At 49.2% G+C, this 27,880-nt stretch overlaps 1 pseudogene; it reads right to left on the reverse strand.

Annotated features, from left to right (window-relative positions):
• Positions 1-2,817: 2,817 nt before the first annotated feature.
• LOC124024549 lies at positions 2,818-27,532 on the reverse strand (annotated as a pseudogene).
• Between the last annotated feature and the right edge of the window lie 348 nt (positions 27,533-27,880).

Genomic DNA, 27,880 nt, shown 5'->3' on the forward strand with positions numbered 1-27,880 from the left:
TGTTCATACCCAGTACAAACCAGCTGTTTATTCTGTTCATACCCAGTACAAACCAGCTGTGTTCTGTTCATACCCAGTACAAACCAGCTGTGTGTTCTGTTCATACCCAGTACAAACCAGCTGTTTATTCTGTTCATACCCAGTACAAACCAGCTGTTTATTCTGTTCATACCCAGTACAAACCAGCTGTGTTCTGTTCATACCCAGTACAAACCAGCTGTTTATTTGTAAGTCGCTCTGGATAAGAGCGTCTGCTAAATGACTTAAATGTAAATGTAAATGTATTCTGTTCATACCCAGTACAAACCAGCTGTGTTCTGTTCATACCCAGTACAAACCAGCTGTGTTCTGTTCATACCCAGTACAAACCAGCTGTTCATTCTGTTCATACCCAGTACAAACCAGCTGTGTTCTGTTCATACCCAGTACAAACCAGCTGTGTTCTGTTCATACCCAGTACAAACCAGCTGTGTTCTGTTCATACCCAGTACAAACCAGCTGTGTTCTGTTCATACCCAGTACAAACCAGCTGTATTCTGTTCATACCCAGTACAAACCAGCTGTGTGTTCTGTTCATACCCAGTACAAACCAGCTGTGTTCTGTTCATACCCAGTACAAACCAGTTGTGTTCTGTTCATACCCAGTACAAACCAGCTGTGTTCTGTTCATACCCAGTACAAACCAGCTGTGTTCTGTTCATACCCAGTACAAACCAGCTGTGTTCTGTTCATACCCAGTACAAACCAGTTGTGTTCTGTTCATACCCAGTACAAACCAGCTGTGTTCTGTTCATACCCAGTACAAACCAGCTGTGTTCTGTTCATACCCAGTACAAACCAGCTGTTTATTCTGTTCATACCCAGTACAAACCAGCTGTTTATTCTGTTCATACCCAGTACAAACCAGCTGTTTATTCTGTTCATACCCAGTACAAACCAGCTGTGTGTTCTGTTCATACCCAGTACAAACCAGCTGTGTTCTGTTCATACCCAGTACAAACCAGCAGTACAAACCAGCTGTGTTCTGTTCATACCCAGTACAAACCAGCTGTGTTCTGTTCATACCCAGTACAAACCAGCTGTGTTCTGTTCATACCCAGTACAAACCAGCTGTGTTCTGTTCATACCCAGTACAAACCAGCTGTGTTCTGTTCATACCCAGTACAAACCAGCTGTGTTCTGTTTACCCAGTACAAACCAGTACAAACCAGCTGTGTTCTGTTCATACCCAGTACAAACCAGCTGTGTTCTGTTCATACCCAGTACAAACCAGTTCTGTTACCCAGTACAAACCAGCTGTTTATTCTGTTCATACCCAGTACAAACCAGCTGTGTTCTGTTCATCCCCAGTACAAACCAGCTGTTTATTCTGTTCATACCCAGTACAAACCAGCTGTGTTCTGTTCATACCCAGTACAAACCAGCTGTGTTCTGTTCATACCCAGTACAAACCAGCTGTGTTCTGTTCATACCCAGTACAAACCAGCTGCTTATTCTGTTCATACCCAGTACAAACCAGCTGCTTATTCTGTTACAAACCATATTCTGTTCCCAGTACAAACCAGCTGTGTGTTCTGTTCTGTTCATACCCAGTACAAACCAGCTGTGTTCTGTTCATACCCAGTACAAACCAGCTGTGTTCTGTTCATACCCAGTACAAACCAGCTGTGTTCTGTTCATACCCAGTACAAACCAGCTGTGTTCTGTTCATACCCAGTACAAACCAGCCATTCTGTACAAACCAGCTGTGTTCTGTTCATACCCAGTACAAACCAGTTGTGTTCTGTTCATACCCAGTACAAACCAGCTGTGTTCTGTTCATACCCAGTACAAACCAGCTGTGTTCTGTTCATACCCAGTACAAACCAGCTGTGTTCTGTTCATACCCAGTACAAACCAGTTGTGTTCTGTTCATACCCAGTACAAACCAGCTGTGTTCTGTTCATACCCAGTACAAACCAGCTGTGTTCTGTTCATACCCAGTACAAACCAGCTGTGTTCTGTTCATACCCAGTACAAACCAGCTGTGTTCTGTTCATACCCAGTACAAACCAGCTGTGTTCTGTTCATACCCAGTACAAACCAGTTGTGTTCTGTTCATACCCAGTACAAACCAGCTGTTTATTCTGTTCATACCCAGTACAAACCAGCTGTTTATTCTGTTCATACCCAGTACAAACCAGCTGTTTATTCTGTTCATACCCAGTACAAACCAGCTGTTTATTCTGTTCATACCCAGTACAAACCAGCTGTTTATTCTGTTCATACCCAGTACAAACCAGCTGTGTGTTCTGTTCATACCCAGTACAAACCAGCTGTTTGTTCTGTTCATACCCAGTACAAACCAGCTGTTTATTCTGTTCATACCCAGTACAAACCAGCTGTGTTCTGTTCATACCCAGTACAAACCAGCTGTGTTCTGTTCATACCCAGTACAAACCAGCTGTGTTCTGTTCATACCCAGTACAAACCAGCTGTGTTCTGTTCATACCCAGTACAAACCAGCTGTGTTCTGTTCATACCCAGTACAAACCAGCTGTGTTCTGTTCATACCCAGTACAAACCAGCTGTGTTCTGTTCATACCCAGTACAAACCAGCTGTGTTCTGTTCATACCCAGTACAAACCAGCTGTGTTCTGTTCATACCCAGTACAAACCAGCTGTGTTCTGTTCATACCCAGTACAAACCAGCTGTGTTCTGTTCATACCCAGTACAAACCAGCTGTTTATTCTGTTCATACCCAGTACAAACTAGCTGTGTTCTGTTCATACCCAGTACAAACTAGCTGTATTCTGTTCATACCCAGTACATCGTTATACAAACCAGCTGTTTATTCTGTTCATACCCAGTACATCACAATACAAACCAGTACATCGTTGTAGATAAGGCATTCAGGCTAAGAGAGAAATGCCGATAGCCCAGACAGATGACAAAGAGACCCTCCTCCACCTTTCAATCCCTGTGTTTAGTCAGAGCAGGAGCCTGGTCTCTTCACATGGACTACTGTAGTCTACAGGGTTTAGTCAGGAGCCTGGTCTCTTCACATGGACTACTGTAGTCTACAGGGTTTAGTCAGAGCAGGAGACTGGTCTCTTCAGTCGCTCTGGATAAGAGCGTCTGCTAAATGACTTAAATGTAAATGTAAATGTCTTCACATGGACTACTGTAGTCTACAGGGTTTAGTCAGAGCAGGAGCCTGGTCTCTTCACATGGACTACTGTAGTCTACAGGGTTTAGTCAGAGCAGGAGACTGGTCTCTTCTCATGGACTACTGTAGTCTACAGGGTTTAGTCAGAGCAGGAGTCTGGTCTCTTCTCATGGACTACTGTAGTCTACAGGGTTTAGTCAGAGCAGGAGTCTGGTCTCTTCTCATGGACTACTGTAGTCTACAGGGTTTAGTCAGAGCAGGAGTCTGGTCTCTTCACATGGACTACTGTAGTCTACAGGGTTTAGTCAGGAGTCTGGTCTCTTCACATGGACTACTGTAGTCTACAGGGTTTAGTCAGGAGCCTGGTCTCTTCACATGTACTACTGTAGTCTACAGGGTTTAGTCAGGAGCCTGGTCTCTTCACATGGACTACTGTAGTCTACAGGGTTTAGTCAGAGCAGGAGACTGGTCTCTTCTCATGGACTACTGTAGTCTACAGGGTTTAGTCAGGAGCCTGGTCTCTTCACATGGACTACTGTAGTCTACAGGGTTTAGTCAGAGCAGGAGACTGGTCTCTTCTCATGGACTACTGTAGTCTACAGGGTTTAGTCAGGAGACTGGTCTCTTCACATGGACTACTGTAGTCTACAGGGTTTAGTCAGAGCAGGAGTCTGGTCTCTTCACATGGACTACTGTACTCTACTTGTCTTTGTCCTTTAAGACTGTCAGCAGGGTTTACCTACTGTACCACCCAACTCCTCTTTCCTTTCACAGTCACATTCCCCTGAGGGTGGTAAGAATAGTTCAGGGTCATTCAGTCCCATTCTCCTGAGGGTGGTAAGTATAGTTCAGGGTCATTCAGTCCCATTCTCCTGAGGGTGGTAAGAATAGTTCAGGGGCATGTTCATTCAGTCCCATTCTCCTGAGGGTGGTAAGAATAGTTCAGGGGCATGTTCATTCAGTCCCATTCTCCTGAGGGTGGTAAGAATAGTTCAGGGTCATTCAGTCCCATTCCCCTGAGGGTGGTAAGAATAGTTCAGGGTCATGTTCATTCGGGAACATGAGAAAAAAAAAATGCATTAACATTTTGCAGCATTTCTCATTGGACATATCCAGGTTCGCTCTCCTCGTTTCAGTCCGTTTTGTTCCGTTTGGTGTCTAATGAAAACAACCCGGGTTCAGTTCCTCTCGATCTGATCGATGTCCAGATCTCCTCCCAGCTGATACACATCCTTCCTGGTGCCCGTGGCTGCCCCTTCTGTCACGTCATCGCAGACCGGGGAGCTCAGCCAATCCAGCTCCTCGATGGAGATGGCTGGATCCTCCTCCCCAGAGACACCTGTGACAACTTTGGCGGTTGGCTCGTCCAATCCCTGATCGCCTGCAGAGGTAAAGTCAGTCTCACATTGGTCAGTAGTCCTCAGAGGGGGCGGGCCCTGGGTTGATTGATAGCTGTTGTCCCTAGTGATCCCAGGGCAGCTGAGGCTTTGGAAATTCCAAAGTTTCTGTGGATAAAAAATATATATATTTTTTAATATGTTTTTGTTATGAATATTTATTTGGTCACAAAGGTAAAAGAAACTAAAGCAAACCGTGACTGGACTGGGGTAGAGAGAACTACACAGCATGCAGGATACTGAACAGACATAGTCAGTCCCCATGAGCAGCATTGGCAGATACTCTGCAGTTGGTTTCCATGGAGATGCAATATTTCCCTGGCTCAACGTGACACTATTGGACTTGTTCAATAATAGCGATTGAAGAAACACACAACTTGACCTTTTAAATTGGTTTGCTTTACCCAACAGTCAGTGCAGGAAAGATTTAAGCTAGCTAGCAGACCAGATCCTCCTGAATAACAACACCGGTAAACCCATTATATATCCGTCCCCTTCTCACCTGTGTCATCTTGGTCAGGTCCAGAGAAGGCCTCTGTTTGTGTGAGTCGGCTGGTCTCCTCCGCTTCATCGCCGTCTTCTTGTCGCTGAGGACGCAGGGCTGAGAGCGACTCCGGGCCAGCCCCCCCTGCCCAGCACGGCGCTTCATCTCTGGGAGGCAGATCTGTTCACGAGAGAGGTAGAGGAAGGGCCTGGGGGGCTCTGAGGACCGGGAGGAGTAAGAGGGAGGGGCTAAGCCGCTGAAGTAGGAAGGGCAGGGGGTGAAGCCAGTGAGATCCAGTGAGAGGGTGTTGGAGCGAGCTGGCAGGCTGAAGCTGAAGCTACGCTGCATGGCAGGGAACCCAAGCTGCTGAGAGCGTGTCCCTCCTCCTGTTGCAAATCCTCTCTGGACACTTCCTCCGCTGTGGGATCGCCTCTTCGCCACAGCCGTCCACACCCCAGACCCCTGGGGCCTCCAGGCCGACGACCGGCCTCCCAGGTCCTCTGAGCAGGAGACGGAGCGGCACTGGCGTTTGGAGGGTGGAGCGGTGGAGGGTGAGGAGGCTACGGCGGCTGACGTCTCACCCAGGCTCAGGTCCTGTAGCAGGCCGGTGATGGCGCCCGGGATGGAGGTGATGCTGGCGGGACCCAGTCCCGTGTCTCTGACTGGGCTCGGGTAGTAGTGGAGGGGTAGAACCTCGGAGGGCAGGACATCCCACAGGTTCTCCAGGCAACAGGACTCCACTGAGGGTCTCTGGTGAGGCAGGGCTCCACAACACCCCGGCCCAGACCCACGTCACCCCACCTGCTGCCGGTATCTGAAACACAGCATGGTAATAGTGAGGGGGGGACATATAGCCTACAACACAACATGGTAATAGTCAGGGGGGGACATATAGCCTACAACACAACATGGTAATAGTCAGGGGGTGGACATATTGCCTACAACACGGTAATAGTCAGGGGGGTGGACATATAGCCTACAACACAACATGGTAATAGTCAGGGGGTGGACATATAGCCTACAACACAACATGGTAATAGTCAGGGGGGACATATAGCCTACAACACAACATGGTAATAGTCAGGGGGGACATATAGCCTACAACACAACATGGTAACAGTCAGGGGGGGACATATAGCCTACAACACAACATGGTAATAGTCAGGGGGGGGACATATAGCCTACAACACAACATGGTAATAGTCAGGGGGGGGGACATATAGCCTACAACACAACATGGTAATAGTCAGGGGGGGACATATAGCCTACAACACGGTAATAGTCAGGGGGGACATATAGCCTACAACACAACACGGTAATAGTCAGGGGGGGGACATATAGCCTACAACACGGTAATAGTCAGGAGGGGGGACATATAGCCTACAACACGGTAATAGTCAGGAGGGGGACATATAGCCTACAACACAACATGGTAATAGTCAGGGGGGGACATATAGCCTACAACACAACACGGTAATAGTCAGGAGGGGGGGACATATAGCCTACAACATGGTAATAGTCAGGGGGGGACATATAGCCTACAACACAACATGGTAATAGTCAGGGGGGGGACATATAGCCTACAACACAACATGGTAATAGTCAGGGGGGCATATAGCCTACAACACAACATGGTAATAGTCAGGGGGGACATATAGCCTACAACATGGTAATAGTCAGGGGGGGACATATAGCCTACAACACTACACGGTAATAGTCAGGGGGGGACATATAGCCTACAACACAGCATGGTAATAGTCAGGGGGGGACATATAGCCTACAACACAACATGGTAATAGTCAGGGGGGGACATATAGCCTACAACACAACATGGTAATAGTCAGGGGGGGACATATAGCCTACAACATGGTAATAGTCAGGGGGGGTGGACATATAGCCTACAACACAGCATGGTAATAGTGAGGGGGGGGACATATAGCCTACAACACAACATGGTAATAGTCGGGGGGGGACATATAGCCTACAACACAACATGGTAATAGTCAGGGGTGGACATATTGCCTACAACACGGTAATAGTCAGGGGGTGGGGGGTGGACATATAGCCTACAACACAACATGGTAATAGTCAGGGGGGGGGACATATAGCCTACAACACAACATGGTAATAGTCAGGGGGGGGACATATTGCCTACAACACAACATGGTAATAGTCAGGGGGGGGGACATATAGCCTACAACACAACATGGTAATAGTCAGGGGGGGGACATATAGCCTAGCCTACAACACAACATGGTAATAGTCAGCCTACAACACGGGGGGGGACATATAGCCTACAACACAACATGGTAATAGTCAGGGGGGGACATATAGCCTACAACACAACATGGTAATAGTCAGGGGGGGGACATATAGCCTACAACACAACATGGTAATAGTCAGGGGGGACATATAGGGGGGGACATATAGCCTACAACACAACATGGTAATAGTCAGGGGGGGACATATAGCCTACAACACAACATGGTAATAGTCAGGGGGTGGACATATAGCCTAGCCTACAACACAACATGGTAATAGTCAGGGGGGACATATAGCCTACAACACAACATGGTAATAGTCAGGGGGGGACATATAGCCTACAACACAACATGGTAATAGTCAGGGGGGGACATATAGCCTACAACACAACATGGTAATAGTCAGGGGGGGACATATAGCCTACAACACAACACGGTAATAGTCAGGGGGGGGACATATAGCCTACAACACAACATGGTAATAGTCAGGGGGGGACATATAGCCTACAACACAACATGGTAATAGTCAGGGGGGACATATAGCCTACAACACGGTAATAGTCAGGGGGGGGACATATAGCCTAGCCTACAACACAACATGGTAATAGTCAGGGGGGGACATATAGCCTACAACACAACATGGTAATAGTCAGGGGGACATATAGCCTAGCCTACAACACAACATGGTAATAGTCAGGGGGGGGGACATATAGCCTACAACACGGTAATAGTCAGGGGGGACATATAGCCTACAACACAACATGGTAATAGTCAGGGGGGGGGGACATATAGCCTACAACACAACATGGTAATAGTCAGGGGGGGGACATATAGCCTACAACACAACATGGTAATAGTCAGGGGGGACATATAGCCTACAACACGGTAATAGTAATAGTCGGTAATAGTCAGGGGGGGACATATAGCCTACAACACAACACGGTAATAGTCAGGGGGGGGGACATATAGCCTACAACACAACATGGTAATAGTCAGGGGGGACATATAGCCTAGCCTACAACACAACATGGTAATAGTCAGGGGGGGACATATAGCCTACAACACAACATGGTAATAGTCAGGGAGGGACATATAGCCTAGCCTACAACACAACATGGTAATAGTCAGGGGGGGGGGACATATAGCCTACAACACAACATGGTAATAGTCAGGGGGGGACATATAGCCTACAACACGGTAATAGTCAAAGGGGGGACATATAGCCTACAACACGGTAATAGTCAGGGGGGGGGACATATAGCCTACAACACAACATGGTAATAGTCAGGGGGGGACATATAGCCTACAACACAACACGGTAATAGTCAGGGGGGGGACATATAGCCTACAACACAACACGGTAATAGTCAGGGGGACATATAGCCTACAACACAACACGGTAATAGTCAGGGGGGGACATATAGCCTACAACACAACATGGTAATAGTCAGGGGGGACATATAGCCTACAACACAACACGGTAATAGTCAGGGGGGGACATATAGCCTACAACACAACATGGTAATAGTCAGGGGGGGGACATATAGCCTACAACACAACACGGTAATAGTCAGGGGGGGACATATAGCCTACAACACAACATGGTAATAGTCAGGGGGGGGGGACATATAGCCTACAACACAACATGGTAATAGTCAGGGGGGGACATATAGCCTACAACACAACATGGTAATAGTCAGGGGGGACATATAGCCTACAACACAACATGGTAATAGTCAGGGGGGGACATATAGCCTACAACACAACATGGTAATAGTCAGGGGGGGACATATAGCCTACAACATGGTAATAGTCAGGGGGGACATATAGCCTACAACACAACATGGTAATAGTCAGGGGGGACATATAGCCTACAACACAACACGGTAATAGTCAGGGGGGGACATATAGCCTACAACACAACATGGTAATAGTCAGGGGGGGACATATAGCCTACAACACAACATGGTAATAGTCAGGGGGGGACATATAGCCTACAACACAACATGGTAATAGTCAGGGGGGGACATATAGCCTACAACATGGTAATAGTCAGGGGGGGGGACATATAGCCTACAACACAACATGGTAATAGTCAGGGGGGGGGGACATATAGCCTACAACACAACATGGTAATAGTCACCCATAGGGTGGCGCACAATCGGCCCAGTGTCGTCCGGGTTTGACCGTCATTATAAATAACAATTTATTCTTAACTGACTTGCCTACTTAAATTTAAAAAAAGGTTAAATCTTTTATTTTTTATTATTATTATCATCATTACAAAAAAATAAGCTAGCAAGGAAAGTTAGCCTAGTAGAAGTTAGCCTACTGGAAGCTAACGGTATGGTTTTGCATTTCAAAAGAGCGTTGTAGCCTGCGTGAGTGCTGTCGCCTGCGTGAGTGCTGTCGCCTGCGTGAGTGCTGTCGCCTGCGTGAGTGCTGTCGCCTGCGTGAGTGCTGTCGTGGGATGAACAAAACCCAGTCGGTGTAGCGAAACCTAACAGCTAAATTGGAAAGATTGGTTGCCAAACAAGACTTGTGTATTTATTATGGATCCCCATTAGATGCGAGGCAGCAGCTACTCTTCCTGGGATTTATTATGGATCCCCATTAGCTGCAAGGCAGCAGCTACACTTCCTGGTGTTTATTATGGATCCCCATTAGCTGCAAGGCAGCAGCTACTCTTCCTGGGGTTTATTATGGATCCTCATTAGATCCTGCCAAGGCAGCAGCTACTCTTCCTGGGGTTTATTATGGATCCCCATTAGTTCCTGCCAAGGCAGCAGCTACTCTTCCTGGGGTTTATTATGGATCCCCATTAGATCCTGCCAAGGCAGTAGCTACTCTTAATTCAAACTAAATCCATTATTAGGCTAAATTCAGAGCTGTTACTTGGTCTCAGGTAAATCAGAAACATCTCATTCTCAGTAAGCCAGCCACTCCTACAGCCATTATATCCACACTCACCCATGACTCCATAAGAGAAGAGTGCTGTCCCCTGAAGGCTCATGGTCTCTGTCTTGATCTGTGGAAACAGAAGACATCACATAAGGAAACACCTGCCTGTGGGTTGGAAAGCCCCTTCGCCAAGTCACCTCACCACTGGGGCTTAACGTTCTGTCGCCAAGTCACCTCACCACTGGGGCTTAACGTTCTGTCACCAAGTCACCTCACGACTGGAGCTTAACGTTCTGTCACCAAGTCACCTCACCTCAACACTGGGGCTTAACGTTCTGTCACCAAGTCACCTCACCTCAACACTGGGGCTTAACGTTCTGTCACCAAGTCACCTCACCTCAACACTGGAGCTTAACGTTCTGTCACCAAGTCACCTCAACACTGGAGCTTAACGTTCTGTCACCAAGTCACCTCACCACTGGGGCTTAACGTTCTGTCACCAAGTCACCTCACCTCAACACTGGGGCTTAACGTTCTGTCATCAAGTCACCTCACCTCAACACTGGAGCTTAACGTTCTGTCACCAAGTCACCTCACCACTGGGGCTTAACGTTCTGTCACCAAGTCACCTCACCTCAACACTGGGGCTTAACGTTCTGTCATCAAGTCACCTCACCACTGGGGCTTAACGTTCTGTCACCAAGTCACAACACTGGGGCTTAACATTCTGTCACCAAGTCACCTCACCACTGGGGCTTAACGTTCTGTCACCAAGTCACAACACTGGGGCTTAACGTTCTGTCATCAAGTCACCTCACGTCAACACTGGGGCTTAACGTTCTGTCACCAAGTCACCTCACCACTGGGGCTTAACGTTCTGTCACCAAGTCACCTCACGACTGGAGTTAACATGCTGTCTGTACATACACAGAACTCTACACAATGAAACAGGAAGTGTAAGCGAGCATCACCTACCCCCTAGAACTGGAATGCAAAGATGGGTCTACTGCAAACCACAGAAACAATAGTGTCTACCAATGTGTTTGTGTGTGGTGTTTTTGTAGGTCTATGTAAATGTGGCATGAAAGAGGACGTTAGAGACTGCAGCTGTGGAATGGATTCCCCCTGGGCACATCTAAAATGGAGTCTTATCCACTACATATTGGCCCATAGGGCTCTGGACCAAAGTCAAGTGACTGTATTAGAAATAGGGTGCCCTTTAAAGACACAGTCCTAGTCAGTCCAGTCTCCACTTTAAACTGAGGATCAGTCTCCTGAGACTGGGCATGACGATGACGTTTCACGTGGACAGAGAGTAAACTCATGTCCACATTACAGGGAGAATTTTCACTCTGAACATTTCTCTTCTCCGGTGAGAAAACACGAGTCAGAGTTGACCAGCCTTGTTGTTTCTAAAGGTTGAGTGATATAGTCCTCTACTGTTGACCAGAACACTATGCGCCCGGGTCAAAAGTAGTGGACTTTATAGATAACGGCCCTTTCTGTTTTTCAGAAGAGTAATGAATGGAAGGAAGCAAGAGGCTTCCGGGATGGAAAGAAGCAAGAGGCTTCCGGGATGGAAAGAAGCAAGAGGCTTCCGGGATGGAAGGAACTAAGAGGCTTCCGGGATGGAAAGAAGCAAGAGGCTTCCGGGATGGAAAGAAGCAAGAGGCTTCCGGGATGGAAGGAACTAAGAGGCTTCCGGGATGGAAAGAAGCAAGAGGCTTCCGGCATGGAAAGAAGCAAGAGGCTTCCGGGATGGAAGGAAGCAAGAGGCTTCCGGGATGGAAGGAAGCAAGAGGCTTCCGGGATGGAAAGAAGCAAGAGGCTTCCGGCATGGAAAGAAGCAAGAGGCTTCCGGCATGGAAAGAAGCAAGAGGCTTCCGGGATGGAAAGAAGCAAGAGGCTTCCGGGATGGAAAGAAGCAAGAGGCTTCCGGCATGGAAGGAACTACATGACACAGCCTTCCTTCAGTCCCTCGTGATAACATGCTGAGCTTTCACCATTCAACCATGATTCAATGTGATAAAAACTATCCTTTTAAATCGAGTAATGTTCAAATAATGAAAGACCAATTTTTCCATCACTTCCTGAATGGAAATGATAGGAGAAAGCAATGCTTTTGAGTTGGAGTGAATTCAACCCAAGGGAAGTCGGGCCTAAGTCCATTAGTAAAAGCTTACAGCATCAAACCCAGCCACAGTAATCACAGGAAGCATCCCAAATGGAACAGCCATATTCCCTTTATAGTGGAATAGGTTGACGGTCCGTATAGTAGAATAGGTTGACGGTCCGTACAGTGGAATAGGTTGACGGTCCGTATAGTGGAATAGGTTGACGGTCCGTATAGTGGAATAGGTTGACGGTCCGTATAGTGGAATAGGTTGACGGTCCGTATAGTGGAATAGGTTGATGGTCTTTATAGTGGAATAGGTTGATGGTCCGTATAGTGGAATAGGTTGATGGTCTTTATAGTAGAATAGTATAGTAGAATAGGACAAATCTATCATTTATTATACTGTAAGGCCGTAAACTGTTCCATCTTTGGAATGGTGAAGAACGTGGCAGTGAGATTAGGACTGGGCTTGGTATTTCCTACAAGAGGTTATTCTACACTGGGCTTGGTATTTCCTACTGACTGACAGGATGGTTGACACTGGGCTTGGTGTTTCCTACTGACTGACAGGATGGTTGACACTGGGCTTGGTGTTTCCTACTGACTGACAGGATGGTTGACTAAACACTGGGCTTGGTGTTTCCTACTGACAGGATGGTTAACACTGGGCTTGGTGTTTCCTACTGACAGGATGGTTAACACTGGGCTTGGTGTTTCCTACTGACAGGATGGTTAACACTGGGCTTGGTGTTTCCTACTGACAGGATGGTTAACACTGGGCTTGGTGTTTCCTACTGACAGGATGACTAAACACTGGGCTTGGTGTTTTCCTACTGACAGGATGGTTGACTAAACACTGGGCTTGGTGTTTCCTACTGACAGGATGGTTGACTAAACACTGGGCTTGGTGTTTCCTACTGACTGACAGGATGGTTGACACTGGGCTTGGTGTTTCCTACCGACTGACAGGATGGTTGACACTGGGCTTGGTGTTTCCTACCGACTGACAGGATGGTTGACATCATACTGACTAAACACTGGGCTTGGTGTTTCCTACCGACTGACAGGATGGTCGACACTGGGCTTGGTGTTTCCTACCGACTGACAGGATGGTTGACATCATACTGACTAAACACTGGGCTTGGTGTTTCCTACAGACTGACAGGATGGTTGACATCATACTGACTAAACACTGGGCTTGGTGTTTCCTACCTACTGACAGGATGGTTGACACTGGGCTTGGTATTTCCTACTGACTGACAGGATGGTTGACATCATACTGACTAAACAGTGGGCTTGGTGTTTCCTACCTACTGACAGGATGGTTGACACTGGGCTTGGTGTTTCCTACTGACAGGATGGTTAACACTGGGCTTGGTGTTTCCTACTGACTGACAGGATGGTCGACACTGGGCTTGGTGTTTCCTACTGACAGGATGGTTGACATCATACTGACTAAACACTGGGCTTGGTGTTTCCTACCGAGAGGATGGTTGACATCATACTGACTAAACACTGGGCTTGGTGTTTCCTACCGACTGACAGGATGGTTGACATCATACTGACTAAACACTGGGCTTGGTGTTTCCTACCGACTGACAGGATGGTTGACACTGGGCTTGGTGTTTCCTACCTACTGACAGGATGGTTGACACTGGGCTTGGTATTTCCTACTGACTGACAGGATGGTTAACATCATACTGACTAAACACTGGGCTTGGTGTTTCCTACTGACAGGATGGTTGACACTGGGCTTGGTGTTTCCTACTGACAGGATGGTCGACACTGGGCTTGGTGTTTCCTACTGACAGGATGGTTGACACTGGGCTTGGTGTTTCCTACTGACAGGATGGTTAACACTGGGCTTGGTGTTTCCTACTGACAGGATGGTTGACTAAACACTGGGCTTGGTGTTTCCTACCGACTGACAGGATGGTCGACACTGGGCTTGGTGTTTCCTACCGACTGACAGGATGGTTGACATCATACTGACTAAACACTGGGCTTGGTGTTTCCTACCGACTGACAGGATGGTTGACATCATACTGACTAAACACTGGGCTTGGTGTTTCCTACCTACTGACAGGATGGTTGACACTGGGCTTGGTGTTTCCTACTGACTGACAGGATGGTTGACATCATACTGACTAAACACTGGGCTTGGTGTTTCCTACCGACTGACAGGATGGTTGACATCATACTGACTAAACACTGGGCTTGGTGTTTCCTACCGACTGACAGGATGGTTGACATCATACTGACTAAACACTGGGCTTGGTGTTTCCTACCGACAGGATGGTTGACATCATACTGACTAAACACTGGGCTTGGTGTTTCCTACCATACTGACTAAACACTGGGCTTGGTGTTTCCTACCGACAGGATGGTTGACATCATACTGACTAAACACTGGGCTTGGTGTTTCCTACCTACTGACAGGATGGTTGACATCATACTGACTAAACACTGGGCTTGGTGTTTCCTACCTACTGACAGGATGGTTGACATCATACTGACTAAACACTGGGCTTGGTGTTTCCTACTGACAGGATGGTTGACATCATACTGACTAAACACTGGGCTTGGTGTTTCCTACCTACTGACAGGATGGTTGACACTGGGCTTGGTGTTTCCTACTGACAGGATGGTTGACACTGGGCTTGGTGTTTCCTACTGACTGACAGGATGGTTGACATCATACTGACTAAACACTGGGCTTGGTGTTTCCTACCGACTGACAGGATGGTTGACATCATACTGACTAAACACTGGGCTTGGTGTTTCCTACTGACAGGATGGTTGACACTGGGCTTGGTGTTTCCTACTGACAGGATGGTTGACATCATACTGACTAAACACTGGGCTTGGTGTTTCCTACTGACAGGATGGTTGACACTGGGCTTGGTGTTTCCTACTGACAGGATGGTTGACATCATACTGACTAAACACTGGGCTTGGTGTTTCCTACCGACAGGATGGTTGACATCATACTGACTAAACACTGGGCTTGGTGTTTCCTACCGACTGACAGGATGGTTGACAGCATACTGACTAAACACAGTACAAAACATACAATCAAAGGAAATATGCAAATAACATATGATATACGCAAATAACATGATATACAAAGGTGTGTGTAGAACTTCTCACCAGCTCCAAATGGGTCTCTTTGACTTTGGACTTTACATCGTCGACACCCGGCTTCTTTTCCAGTAATTTTGTGTAAATGATCACCATGGCAACGCCGGCCCACATCTCCGTTGCCACACTCTATTCCAGGGCATTTTGGCTGTGAACGGGGTTGGCGATGGAGGCCATCTTGACGATCCTCAGCACCTCCTGGAATGTCTACTTCCTGTCCCGCCTCTGTCGCAGGAGACAAAGGGATTAGAATCCTGTCAGTTTCTGCAGTTCAGGACCTTGTTTCTCAACAACCCTCAACCCTGACCTCGTGACCCAGCTGAACTGTGGGGCGGTCAGTAAGAATCCCTGAAGGGGCTTCCTCTCATAAGCCTGATCTAAGATCTGTTTGCAATGGAAATGACAGTGATCAGAGGACTGCAACAGAGGGGTCAGAGAGGGAGGGCTGCAACAGAGGGGTCAGAGGGGGAGGACTGCAACAGAGGGGTCAGAGAGGGAGGACTGCAACAGAGGGGTCAGAGAGGGAGGACTGCAACAGAGGGGTCAGAGGGGGAGGGCTGCAACAGAGGGGTCAGAGGGGAGGGCTGCAACAGAGGGGTCAGAGGGGGAGGGCTGCAACAGAGGGGTCAGAGGGGGGCTGCAACAGAGGGGTCAGAGAGGGAGGACTGCAACAGAGGGGTCAGAGGGGGAGGGCTGCAACAGAGGGGTCAGAGGGGAGGGCTGCAACAGAGGGGTCAGAGGGGGGAGGGCTGCAACAGAGGGGTCAGAGGGGGAGGGCTGCAACAGAGGGGTCAGAGGGGAGGGCTGCAACAGAGGGGTCAGAGGGGGGGCTGCAACAGAGGGGTCAGAGGAGGGCTGCAACAGAGGGGTCAGAGGAGGACTGCAACAGAGGGGTCAGAGGAGGAGGACTACCCAGAGGGGTCAGAGGAGGAGGACTACCCAGAGGGGTCAGAGGAGGAGGACTACCCAGAGGGGTCAGAGGAGGAGGACTACCCAGAGGGGTCAGAGGAGGAGGACTACCCAGAGGGGTCAGGGGAGGAGGACTACACAGAGGGGTCAGGGGAGGAGGACTACACAGAGGGGTCAGGGGAGGAGGACTACACAGAGGGGTCAGGGGAGGAGGACTACACAGAGGGGTCAGGGGAGGAGGACTACACAGAGGGGTCAGGGGAGGAGGACTACACAGAGGGGTCAGGGGAGGAGGACTACACAGAGGGGTCAGAGGAGGAGGACTACACAGAGGGGTCAGAGGAGGAGGACTACACAGAGGGGTCAGAGGAGGAGGACTACACAGAGGGGTCAGAGGAGGAGGACTACACAGAGGGGTCAGAGGAGGAGGACTACACAGAGGGGTCAGAGGAGGAGGACTACACACAGAGGGGTCAGAGGAGGAGGACTACACAGAGGGGTCAGAGGAGGAGGACTACACAGAGGGGTCAGAGGAGGAGGACTACACAGAGGGGTCAGAGGAGGAGGACTACACAGAGGGGTCAGAGGAGGAGGACTACACAGAGGGGTCAGAGGAGGAGGACTACACAGAGGGGTCAGAGGAGGAGGACTACACAGAGGGGTCAGAGGAGGAGGACTACACAGAGGGGTCAGAGGAGGAGGACTACACAGAGGGGTCAGAGGAGGAGGACTACACAGAGGGGTCAGAGGAGGACTACACAGAGGGGTCAGAGGAGGACTACATAGAGGGGTCAGAGGAGGACTACATAGAGGGGTCAGAGGAGGAGGACTGCACAGAGGGGTTGGGTGAAGAGAGGGTCAGATGAATGACAGAACAACTGAGGGGGTAGAGAGCAGGGAGAGAGCTGTTGTCTGTGGAACAAAAGGCACGTTGTTTTGATCATAATGAACAGAGAAGGGGACACAATACGAGCTGACAAGAGAGGAGAGAAGTCAGAATATAAACTCATCACAAGACTGCAGGGGGCCGACTGACCATGGTGACTGTGTGATCTCCATCACTAGGCCTAACAGTGATCACATCAAGTCACAGCAACTTGAGACAGGACGTCACACCATTTCCTGGTTGATAACATTCTACTAGGTTGCCAAATTGGGCTCAGATTGATGCAGTGGACTGTATCACAACCGGGCCGTGATCGGGAGTCCCACAATTGGCCCAGCGTCATCCGGGTTAGGGTTTGTACCATCTAAACCGCTGGGAAATATATTGCCAAATAAACAAAAATATTCAAATTTGAATCCGTTTGAAACCGGTGTACAAAACCGAAAGACAAAAGAAAAAAAAGGACATTTAAGAACGTGAAGCCTAGAAATAGTGCACATAGAACAGATCTTACCGCTTCTTAGACTGGCTTTCAATAAGAACGACAGGTCTGTAACTCACATTTCTGAGAATTTGATCAGGTCAGATATTTTTATTTTTACATATTGCAGCTTTAAATGTTTTGTAATTTTTTTTGTTAAAGAGCTAAATTGGCTCTGGACTGGACACCAGCTGGTAACATGGGCCCCTCAGTAAGTGGACTGGACACCAGCTAGTAACATGGGGCCCTCAGTAAGTAGACTGGACACCAGCTGGTAACATGGGCCCTCAGTAAGTAGACTGGACACCAGCTAGTAACATGGGGCCCTCAGTAAGTAGACTGGACACCAGCTAGTAACATGGGGCCCTCAGTAAGTAGACTGGACACCAGCTAGTAACATGGGGCCCTCAGTAAGTAGACTGGACACCAGCTAGTAACATGGGCCCTCAGTAAGTAGACTGGACACCAGCTGGTAACATGGGCCCTCAGTAAGTAGACTGGACACCAGCTAGTAACATGGGCCCTCAGTAAGTAGACTGGACACCAGCTGGTAACATGGGCCCCTCAGTAAGTGGACTGGACACCAGCTAGTAACATGGGGCCCTCAGTAAGTAGACTGGACACCAGCTGGTAACATGGGCCCTCAGTAAGTAGACTGGACACCAGCTAGTAACATGGGCCCTCAGTAAGTAGACTGGACACCAGCTGGTAACATGGGCCCTCACTAAGTAGACTGGACACCAGCTGGTAACATGGCCCCTCAGTAAGTGGACTGGACACCAGCTGGTAACATGGGCCCCTCAGTAAGTAGACTGGACACCAGCTAGTAACATGGGCCCTCAGTAAGTGGACTGGACACCAGCTGGTAACATGGGCCCCTCAGTAAGTAGACTGGACACCAGCTGGTAACATGGGCCCCTCAGTAAGTAGACTGGACACCAGCTGGTAACATGGGCCCCTCAGTAAGTAGACTGGACACCAGCTGGTAACATGGGCCCCTCAGTAAGTAGACTGGACACCAGCTGGTAACATGGGCCCCTCAGTAAGTAGACTGGACACCAGCTGGTAACATGGGCCCCTCAGTAAGTAGACTGGACACCAGCTAGTAACATGGGGCCCTCAGTAAGTAGACTGGACACCAGCTAGTAACATGGGGCCCTCAGTAAGTGAACTGGACACCAGCTAGTAACATGGGCCCTCACTAAGTAGACTGGACACCAGGTCTGTCTGTCCCAGGAGTCCCTAAACATGCTGCTAGTTCTATCTTTTTTAAATGTTTAATTCACCTTTATTTAACTAGGTCCACCAGTTGAGAACAAGTTCTCATTTACAACTGCGACCTGGCCAAGATAAAGCAAAGCAGTTTGACACAAACACAGAGTTACACATGGAGTAAAACAAACATACAGTCAATAACGCAATAGAAAAGGTGACGCAAATGAGGTAAGATTAGGGAGGTAAAGGCAATGAATAGGCCGTAGTGGCGAAGTAATTACAATTTAGCAATTAAACACTGGAGTGGTCTGCCAGCAGACAGACTGGTTATTTAGTTTTTACAAAGAATAGGGCACATTAATAAACAGGCCTGGGCATGAGACGTCATGCTCATGTGTTGTAGGATACAGAACCTTGACAGTAAGGCCTGGGTTGGGGAACGTGTTGTAGGATACAGAACCTTGACAGTAAGGCCCGGGTCGGTGAACGTGTTGTAGGATACAGAACCTTGACAGTAAGGCCCGGGTCGGTGAACGTGTTGTAGGATACAGAACCTTGACAGTAAGGCCTGGGTCGGTGAACGTGTTGTAGGATACAGAACCTTGACAGTAAGGCCTGGGTCGGTGAACGTGTTGTAGGATACAGAACCTTGACAGTAAGGCCTGGGTCGGTGAACGTGTTGTAGGATACAGAACCTTGACAGTAAGGCCTGGGTCGGTGAACGTGTTGTAGGATACAGAACCTTGACAGTAAGGCCCGGGTCGGTGAATGTGTTGTAGGATACAGAACCTTGACAGTAAGGCCTGGGTCGGTGAAAGTGTTGTAGGATACAGAACCTTGACAGTAAGGCCTGGGTCGGTGAACGTGTTGTAGGATACAGAACCTTGACAGTAAGGCCTGGGTCGGTGAACGTGTTGTAGGATACAGAACCTTGACAGTAAGGCCTGGGTCGGTGAACGTGTTGTAGGATACAGAACCTTGACAGTAAGGCCTGGGTCAGTGAACTCTGTTGTAGTAAAATTTGTCAAAGCAGGATAAAACAGTGCTCTGGAGATAACAGTACATCAATTAGTCCTGTTTGGCAGGCTACAGGCTTACCAAACCACATTACAGAGAGGAGACGACTAGGCATCGTCTTGGGTTTTCCCCGAAGTTGACTTGGGGACACAACACTATAATTCTCCCATTCGAATGCCAGTCTACCAAACCGAAACATGTAGGTTGGCTGCACCCTCACCTTGCTGTGCTGCACTACTGCTTATAAAACTATAAAGGACTCTAAGAGGGCTCCAGCTATGCATCAGGGTTTCTAACTTGCTAAGCGGCTAGATGTCAACATCAAGCTTCTTGGTTACAGCAGAGATATTCAACCCCCCTTCTGGATCAAGTTCCCCTGTTGCCTAAATTGTTTTGTGCGTCAAAAACAATTTGAGCCGTGTCAGAGACTAGTGGAACACAGTAATGGTTGAGGAGACCCTGAGCCGTGTCAGAGACTAGTGGAACACAGTAATGGTTGAGGAGACCCTGAGCCGTGTCAGAGACTAGTGGAACACAGTAATGGTTGAGGAGACCCTGAGCCGTGTCAGAGACTAGTGGAACACAGTAATGGTTGAGGAGACCCTGAGCCGTGTCAGAGACTAGTGGAACACAGTAATGGTTGAGGAGACCCTGAGCCGTGTCAGAGACTAGTGGAACACAGTAATGGTTGAGGAGACCCTGAGCCGTGTCAGAGACTAGTGGAACACAGTAATGGTTGAGGAGACCCTGAGCCGTGTCAGAGACTAGTGGAACACAGTAATGGTTGAGGAGACCCTGAGCCGTGTCAGAGACTAGTGGAACACAGTAATGGTTGAGGAGACCCTGAGCCGTGTCAGAGACTAGTGGAACACAGTAATGGTTGAGGAGACCCTGAGCCGTGTCAGAGACTAGTGGAACACAGTAATGGTTGAGGAGACCCTGAGCCGTGTCAGAGACTAGTGGAACACAGTAATGGTTGAGGAGACCCTGAGCCGTGTCAGAGACTAGTGGAACACAGTAATGGTTGAGGAGACCCTGAGCCGTGTCAGAGACTAGTGGAACACAGTAATGGTTGAGGAGACCCTGAGCCGTGTCAGAGACTAGTGGAACACAGTAATGGTTGAGGAGACCCTGAGCCGTGTCAGAGACTAGTGGAACACAGTAATGGTTTAGGGTTGAGGAGACCCTGAGCCGTGTCAGAGACTAGTGGAACACAGTAATGGTTGAGGAGACCCTGAGCCGTGTCAGAGACTAGTGGAACACAGTAATGGTTGAGGAGACCCTGAGCCGTGTCAGAGACTAGTGGAACACAGTAATGGTTGAGGAGACCCTGAGCCGTGTCAGAGACTAGTGGAACACAGTAATGGTTGAGGAGACCCTGAGCCGTGTCAGAGACTAGTGGAACACAGTAATGGTTGAGGAGACCCTGAGCCGTGTCAGAGACTAGTGGAACACAGTAATGGTTGAGGAGACCCTGAGCCGTGTCAGAGACTAGTGGAACACAGTAATGGTTGAGGAGACCCTGAGCCGTGTCAGAGACTAGTGGAACACAGTAATGGTTGAGGAGACCCTGAGCCGTGTCAGAGACTAGTGGAACACAGTAATGGTTGAGGAGACCCTGAGCCGTGTCAGAGACTAGTGGAACACAGTAATGGTTGAGGAGACCCTGAGCCGTGTCAGAGACTAGTGGAACACAGTAATGGTTGAGGAGACCCTGAGCCGTGTCAGAGACTAGTGGAACACAGTAATGGTTGAGGAGACCCTGAGCCGTGTCAGAGACTAGTGGAACACAGTAATGGTTGAGGAGACCCTGAGCCGTGTCAGAGACTAGTGGAACACAGTAATGGTTGAGGAGACCCTGAGCCGTGTCAGAGACTAGTGGAACACAGTAATGGTTGAGGAGACCCTGAGCCGTGTCAGAGACTAGTGGAACACAGTAATGGTTTAGGGTTGAGGAGACCCTGAGCCGTGTCAGAGACTAGTGGAACACAGTAATGATTGAGGAGACCCTGAGCCGTGTCAGAGACTAGTGGAACACAGTAATGGTTGAGGAGACCCTGAGCCGTGTCAGAGACTAGTGGAACACAGTAATGGTTGAGGAGACCCTGAGCCGTGTCAGAGACTAGTGGAACACAGTAATGGTTTCATAAGCATGCAGCTGCCCCAGCCACTTACCATAAACACAAAGACCCACCCAGCAAGCCTATGCATGGCAGCCAAGGCAGAGAGGCCTGCTTTTTAGTGGGTTTACTTTATAAAAAGAAAGCCTACAGCCTGCAACAGCAGCACAGTACGTGGGTTAGGAAGCAACACCAGCGGTTGAGTTAGTAAACAACAGCACCGGTTGGTTGACGTCTATACAGGCCTCTATGGTTCAGAAACAAGAGAATGGAGGTCTTTAAAAACAACATGTCTTTCCACCAGCCCTGTCAATGTCCACATGAATATTCATGCCCGTTAAACAGGGACAACCTACACTGCAGGTAGGGCAGGCCTATTCATGCCCGTTAAAGTAACAGGGCCAACCTACACTGCAGGTAGGGCAGGCCTATTCATGCCCGTTAAAGTAACAGGGCCAACCTACACTGCAGGTAGGGCAGGCCTATTCATGCCCGTTAAAGTAACAGGGCCAACCTACACTGCAGGTAGGGCAGGCCTATTCATGCCCGTTAAAGTAACAGGGCCAACCTACACTGCAGGTAGGGCAGGCCTATTCATGCCCATTAAAGTAACAGGGCCAACCTACACTGCAGGTAGGGCAGGCCTATTCATGCCCGTTAAAGTAACCGGGACAACCTACACTGCAGGTAGGGCAGGCCTATTCATGCCCGTTAAAGTAACAGGGCCAACCTACACTGCAGGTAGGGCAGGCCTATTCATGCCCGTTAAAGTAACCGGGACAACCTACACTGCAGGTAGGGCAGGCCTATTCATGCCCGTTAAAGTAACCGGGACAACCTACACTGCAGGTAGGGCAGGCCTATTCATGCCCGTTAAAGTAACAGGGACAACCTACACTGCAGGTAGGGCAGGCCTATTCATGCCCGTTAAAGTAACAGGGCCAACCTACACTGCAGGTAGGGCAGGCCTATTCATGCCGTGTTAAAGTAACAGGGACAACCTACACTGCAGGTAGGGCAGGCCTATTCATGCCCATTAAAGTAACAGGGACAACCTACACTGCAGGTAGGGCAGGCCTATTCATGCCCGTTAAAGTAACAGGGCCAACCTACACTGCAGGTAGGGCAGGCCTATTCATGCCCGTTAAAGTAACAGGGCCAACCTACACTGCAGGTAGGGCAGGCCTATTCATGCCCATTAAAGTAACAGGGCCAACCTACACTGCAGGTAGGGCAGGCCTATTCATGCCCGTTAAAGTAACCGGGACAACCTACACTGCAGGTAGGGCAGGCCTATTCATGCCCGTTAAAGTAACAGGGACAACCTACACTGCAGGTAGGGCAGGCCTATTCATGCCCGTTAAAGTAACAGGGACAACCTACACTGCAGGTAGGGCAGGCCTATTCATGCCCGTTAAAGTAACAGGGCCAACCTACACTGCAGGTAGGGCAGGCCTATTCATGCCCATTAAAGTAACAGGGACAACCTACACTGCAGGTAGGGCAGGCCTATTCATGCCCGTTAAAGTAACAGGGCCAACCTACACTGCAGGTAGGGCAGGCCTATTCATGCCCGTTAAAGTAACAGGGCCAACCTACACTGCAGGTAGGGCAGGCCTATTCATGCCCGTTAAAGTAACAGGGCCAACCTACACTGCAGGTAGGGCAGGCCTATTCATGCCCGTTAAAGTAACAGGGCCAACCTACACTGCAGGTAGGGCAGGCCTATTCATGCCCGTTAAAGTAACCGGGACAACCTACACTGCAGGTAGGGCAGGCCTATTCATGCCCGTTAAAGTAACAGGGCCAACCTACACTGCAGGTAGGGCAGGCCTATTCATGCCCGTTAAAGTAACCGGGACAACCTACACTGCAGGTAGGGCAGGCCTATTCATGCCCGTTAAAGTAACCGGGACAACCTACACTGCAGGTAGGGCAGGCCTATTCATGCCCGTTAAAGTAACAGGGACAACCTACACTGCAGGTAGGGCAGGCCTATTCATGCCCGTTAAAGTAACAGGGCCAACCTACACTGCAGGTAGGGCAGGCCTATTCATGCCCGTTAAAGTAACAGGGACAACCTACACTGCAGGTAGGGCAGGCCTATTCATGCCCATTAAAGTAACAGGGACAACCTACACTGCAGGTAGGGCAGGCCTATTCATGCCCGTTAAAGTAACAGGGCCAACCTACACTGCAGGTAGGGCAGGCCTATTCATGCCCGTTAAAGTAACAGGGCCAACCTACACTGCAGGTAGGGCAGGCCTATTCATGCCCATTAAAGTAACAGGGCCAACCTACACTGCAGGTAGGGCAGGCCTATTCATGCCCGTTAAAGTAACAGGGACAACCTACACTGCAGGTAGGGCAGGCCTATTCATGCCCGTTAAAGTAACAGGGACAACCTACACTGCAGGTAGGGCAGGCCTATTCATGCCCGTTAAAGTAACAGGGACAACCTACACTGCAGGTAGGGCAGGCCTATTCATGCCCGTTAAAGTAACAGGGCCAACCTACACTGCAGGTAGGGCAGGCCTATTCATGCCCATTAAAGTAACAGGGACAACCTACACTGCAGGTAGGGCAGGCCTATTCATGCCCGTTAAAGTAACAGGGCCAACCTACACTGCAGGTAGGGCAGGCCTATTCATGCCCGTTAAAGTAACAGGGCCAACCTACACTGCAGGTAGGGCAGGCCTATTCATGCCCGTTAAAGTAACAGGGCCAACCTACACTGCAGGTAGGGCAGGCCTATTCATGCCCGTTAAAGTAACCGGGCCAACCTACACTGCAGGTAGGGCAGGCCTATTCATGCCCGTTAAAGTAACAGGGCCAACCTACACTGCAGGTAGGGCAGGCCTATTCATGCCCGTTAAAGTAACAGGGACAACCTACACTGCAGGTAGGGCAGGCCTATTCATGCCCGTTAAAGTAACAGGGCCAACCTACACTGCAGGTAGGGCAGGCCTATTCATGCCCGTTAAAGTAACAGGGCCAACCTACACTGCAGGTAGGGCAGGCCTATTCATGCCCGTTAAAGTAACAGGGACAACCTACACTGCAGGTAGGGCAGGCCTATTCATGCCCGTTAAAGTAACAGGGCCAACCTACACTGCAGGTGGCAGGCCTATTCATGCCCGTTAAAGTAACAGGGCCAACCTACACTGCAGGTAGGGCAGGCCTATTCATGCCCGTTAAAGTAACAGGGCCAACCTACACTGCAGGTAGGGCAGGCCTATTCATGCCCGTTAAAGTAACAGGGCCAACCTACACTGCAGGTAGGGCAGGCCTATTCATGCCCGTTAAAGTAACAGGGCCAACCTACACTGCAGGTAGGGCAGGCCTATTCATGCCCGTTAAAGTAACAGGGCCAACCTACACTGCAGGTAGGGCAGGCCTATTCATGCCCGTTAAAGTAACAGGGCCAACCTACACTGCAGGTAGGGCAGGCCTATTCATGCCCGTTAAAGTAACAGGGCCAACCTACACTGCAGGTAGGGCAGGCCTATTCATGCCCATTAAAGTAACAGGGCCAACCTACACTGCAGGTAGGGCAGGCCTATTCATGCCCATTAAAGTAACAGGGCCAACCTACACTGCAGGTAGGGCAGGCCTATTCATGCCCATTAAAGTAACAGGGCCAACCTACACTGCAGGTAGGGCAGGCCTATTCATGCCCGTTAAAGTAACAGGGACAACCTACACTGCAGGTAGGGCAGGCCTATTCATGCCCATTAAAGTAACAGGGCCAACCTACACTGCAGGTAGGGCAGGCCTATTCATGCCCGTTAAAGTAACAGGGCCAACCTACACTGCAGGTAGGGCAGGCCTATTCATGCCCATTAAAGTAACAGGGCCAACCTACACTGCAGGTAGGGCAGGCCTATTCATGCCCATTAAAGTAACAGGGCCAACCTACACTGCAGGTAGGGCAGGCCTATTCATGCCCATTAAAGTAACAGGGCCAACCTACACTGCAGGTAGGGCAGGCCTATTCATGCCCATTAAAGTAACAGGGCCAACCTACACTGCAGGTAGGGCAGGCCTATTCATGCCCATTAAAGTAACAGGGCCAACCTACACTGCAGGTAGGCAGGCCTATTGAACGTCATATTGATAACATGGGAAGGCTGCATCCTAGTCCCCTATATCGTCCACTACTTACACCCTATGGGCCCAAAAGTAGTGCACTATAAAAGGGAACAGGGCACCATTTAGGACACAGCCTTAAGCATAACATTTTAGAAAAGTTACTTGTCAGCATTAGGCCAAATATCTCACCCATGGGAAGATGAGGTACTGTGAGCAATCTAGAGACACTCCCAAACAACCTTTAAAAAGACAAGTGTAACTGTCACTGACCTATTTAAATAGCAGGACATGGACAATAACCCGCTAGAATCATCTCAACGATCAGTTCCTGCTGTCTCAGCTAAAAACAGAGCCTTGTGACTAACAACTAGACCACAACTGACAACATATTCTACCATCCAGCCGTGATAAAGATCAAGAGGTGTAAGACCACATGTTAACATACGACTCCCCCCCCCCCTCTGGCTCCTGTTTACCATGAACGACCCCCCCCTCTCTGGCTCCTGTTTACCATGAACGACCCCCCCTCCCTCCCTCTGGCTCCTGTTTACCATGAACGACCCCCCCTCCCTCCCTCTGGCTCCTGTTTACCATGAACGACCCCCCTCCCTCTGGCTCCTGTTTACCATGAACGACCCCCCTCCCTCTGGCTCCTGTTTACCATGAACGACCCCCCTCCCTCTCTGGCTCCTGTTTACCATGAACGACCCCCCTCCCTCTCTGGCTCCTGTTTACCATGAACGACCCCCTCCCTCTCTGGCTCCTGTTTACCATGAACGACCCCCCTCCCTCTCTGGCTCCTGTTTACCATACAGTCAGCTAGATGGCTTGGTAGCTAGCAGCACAGTCAGCTAGATGGCTTGGTAGCTAGCAGCACAGTCAGCTAGATGGCTTGGTAGTTAGCAGCACAGTCAGCTAGATGGCTTGGTAGTTAGCAGCACAGTCAGCTAGATGGCTTGGTAGTTAGCAGCACAGTCAGCTAGATGGCTTGGTAGCTAGCAGCACAGTCAGCTAGATGGCTCGGTAGCTAGCAGCACAGTCAGCTAGATGGCTTGGTAGTTAGCAGTCAGCTAAATGGCTTGGTAGTTAGCAGCACAGTCAGCTAAATGGCTTGGTAGTTAGCAGTCAGCTAGATGGCTTGGTAGCTAGCAGCAAAGTCAGCTAAATGGCTTGGTAGTTAGCAGTCAGCTAGATGGCTTGGTAGCTAGCAGCACAGTCAGCTAGATGGCTTGGTAGCCTAGCATCTCCTAGCTAAAATGTATAACTATAGTAGCTAAACAGTGTTACAACTCACGAGAATCAAGCTGCACATCTCGATGGGTCCCAATGTCTGTCTGACTCCCACACCAACTTACAGTTCAAAATGCAGAATCATCTTCCAAGTTTTTTTTGTTGCAAAAAACATAGTACTGCAACAAACAAAACAAAGCATTGAGTTCAAACTTCCCGAGCTGCATGGATAAAACACCCAGGGAACTGAACTCTCACAACTACCAGACTTTGAGCCAGTGTCTGAATTTATAGGCTGTGACAACATGCACTTTGGAGCGAACCATTTATTGGTCGTAGGGGTGGTCGGGTTTACTCATTAAATATCATGATATCAAGGCTGTCGCGCATTTAGATATACATTATGTGGTTATGACTGTGTTGATACGGTCAATAATCAAAAGTATGTAAAGATAGTGATAGTAGATACTGTATCAGACTT

Source organism: Oncorhynchus gorbuscha, unplaced genomic scaffold (genome assembly GCF_021184085.1).
Source record: "Oncorhynchus gorbuscha isolate QuinsamMale2020 ecotype Even-year unplaced genomic scaffold, OgorEven_v1.0 Un_scaffold_1923, whole genome shotgun sequence".
NCBI classification, from domain to species: domain Eukaryota; kingdom Metazoa; phylum Chordata; class Actinopteri; order Salmoniformes; family Salmonidae; genus Oncorhynchus; species Oncorhynchus gorbuscha.